The sequence below is a fragment of the Capricornis sumatraensis genome, chromosome 5, assembly GCF_032405125.1.
Source record: "Capricornis sumatraensis isolate serow.1 chromosome 5, serow.2, whole genome shotgun sequence".
In the NCBI taxonomy this organism is placed as follows: Eukaryota; Metazoa; Chordata; class Mammalia; order Artiodactyla; family Bovidae; genus Capricornis; species Capricornis sumatraensis.
Genome location: NC_091073.1, coordinates 61625165 through 61627861, shown reverse-complemented (window position 1 = coordinate 61627861; position 2697 = coordinate 61625165). Strand labels below are relative to the sequence as shown.

The following is a 2697-nucleotide window of genomic DNA, read 5'->3' as shown; positions in this document are numbered from 1 at the left end:
GTTTTTACCATACTGCATAAAAATATTGGATTAAGCTACAAATTAAATCTCTTTCTCAGTAAGGGGTTTCTGCAGGACAGAAGCAATTAGGCTGCTGTCTAGTGAAGACAGGAAACTTGATTAACAGATCCAAAAAGACAGCGTAGGGAAGATGGGTTTAACACCAGGAGGTGAAACACCAACTGTTATGCAAATTGACTTTTCTCAAAATGTTGGATAATTTCAATCAAGGACTGAGATACACTTTTTTTTTAACATCACTGTTCTCTGGCCTTAAACTCCTCAATGCAATTTCTTATTAAATAACTGCTACTGATGCATGTGTCATAGTCCAATTCCTGAGGTGGGTACTGAGACACTGCAGGACATTTCACCATAAAACTGATTTTTGCTTCTTTTCCAAAATTTCAAACATTCAAGGTGTTCTAGCTAAGGATGGCTAAGCAAGCAGCTTCTGGGACACTAGCTGTGAAGTGTTTGTGTCTAACCTTTTTGAGTCCCGTATTCTGTGTAAGGTACCTATTTGGTGCAGTCCAAGCCAAGTTGTTCTTGTTTAGAATAAGGACTCTAAGGAGTGGCTACCATTTGTTAATGACAAAATACTTGTGTGTATTTCTCCCACAAATAAGACATTGTGCTAAAGCCAGAGACAGGACACCAGAAATCCAGGAAACACTGTAACTATTTATTCTTCATTCTCAAATTTGTACTTACCATCCTGGAGATTTTCAAATTCAAAGTTCTAAAAGTATGCAGAATATTTAAAAATGTATCTGTAATCGAGTATCTTTCCTTGAACAAAAATAAATCAGACTCCACAGCACATAAACCAGATCTTTGTATTTCTTCTTGGAAGATGTTGAGAAGAATTAAAATCAGGTAGATGATCTTCTACATGGAATTAATATAGTCATCTTCATACATATTATTACCAGCAAAGTTTTCAAGGTTTAATTTTTTTCATGAGACTGGTCACACACATTTGCATAAATCCTTTGATCCAGGGAATATGATCAAATCAACTAAATAAGTTAACAAACAAACTTTTAACTCTTCACATCAAGAGTTGTCAAACTTTTTCTCTGAAGTACCAGATAATAAACGTGTTCGCCTTTGCATTCCAGACAGCCTCTCACAAGTACTCAGCTTTGTTCTGTAGGGACACAAAAGCAGCCAGAGGACTCTACAGAAGCAAACGGGCTTGGCTCTGTTCCAATACAGTGTTATTTACAATAACAGGCAACGAACTTCAGCCTGCAAGCCACAGTTTGCTGACTCATGCTTTATGTCATTTTATCCCCTTCATTTCTTTTCATTTATCCTCTATCACGATGTCACAGCCTCGTACTGAAAATGCACCAAAGCTGTGGCTACAAACATTGTCAACAAAGATTGCAGGGGAGGGGGAATGTGAAAAATTGTTTAAAAAATATGTACTAAATAAGTATTAGAATATACACTGAAAAACATTATAGTTAACAGTCCTTTCCCCACCCTGCTGCTTGAGAGATCTTTCTAAAATGCAAATTTGATCTTGGAACTCTCTAGCTTGAAATGTTTTACCTGCAGCAGACAGCCGGCTCTTTAGCTTGTCACAATCGGCTCATCCCATGGCTGACCCTGTCTTCCTCCCAACCTCATCTCTTGCTCTGTCTTCTTCTCACATTCTGTGCTCCAGCTACACGGAGGGAATCATAATTTCCAAGTGCTGTGTGCATTCTGGCCTTCCAACACATGCACTTGTTATTTGCTGTGCTTGAAACCTATTAACAACACTAACCTTGCTAACTCCTTGAGGACTGAACTCAGCTGTCTCAGGTGACTTTCACTCCCAGGCTGTGCTATCAGGAGGTGACTATTTCCTTGTCTATTGACCCTGATAAATATTAAATTCTTGAAAGTTGAAACTGCATTTTTTAAAAGCATGATGCCTAGCAATGGAGAACAATCCATAAGTAATTATTCAATCAATCAGTCAATTAAATGAGCTTTGTGGGACCCTCCACTTCAGCCTATAAATAGAATTGTTTCTAACAACGAGCAATCTCTTTTCTTTAGCATACCATCTATAAATGATACACAAACAACTAATAGAGAAATGAAAAAAATTAGTTCAAGCAGTAATTTATATCCTATAAGCGGGGGGAAGTGTTAGTAAAGTCAGTTTGCATGCTTGCTTCAGCAGCACATATGCTAAAATCAGAATGATACAGAGATTAACATGGTCCCTGTGAAAGGATAACCTACATGGGAAAAGAATCTGAAAAAGAACATATATATATATGTATGAAGTATGAACTGTTAGTTGTTCAGTCGTGTCCAACTCTTTGCGGCTTCATGGACTGTAGCCTGCCAGGCTTCTCTATCCATGAAATTCTCCAGGCAAGACTACCGGTATGGGTAGCCATCCACTTGTCCAGGGGATCTTCCTGACCCAGGGATCAAACATGGGTCTCCTGCATTGCAAGCAGATTCTTTACCATCTGAGCCACCAGGGAAGCCCCAGATATATGTATGCTGCTGCTGCTGCTGCTAAGTCACTTCAGTCGTGTCCGACTCTGTGTGACCCCATGGACTGAAGCCCACTGGGCTCCTCCGTCCGTGGGATTTTCCAGGCAAGAGTACTGGAGTGGGTTGCCATTGCCTTCTCCGAGATATGTACAACTAAATCACTTTGTTGTACACCTGAAACTAATA

General features: G+C 39.4%; 1 pseudogene; it reads left to right on the top strand.

The window, feature by feature from the left end:
* Positions 1–2173: 2173 nt before the first annotated feature.
* Positions 2174–2274, top strand: LOC138080530 (U6 spliceosomal RNA; annotated as a pseudogene).
* The last annotated feature ends 423 nt before the right edge of the window (positions 2275–2697 follow it).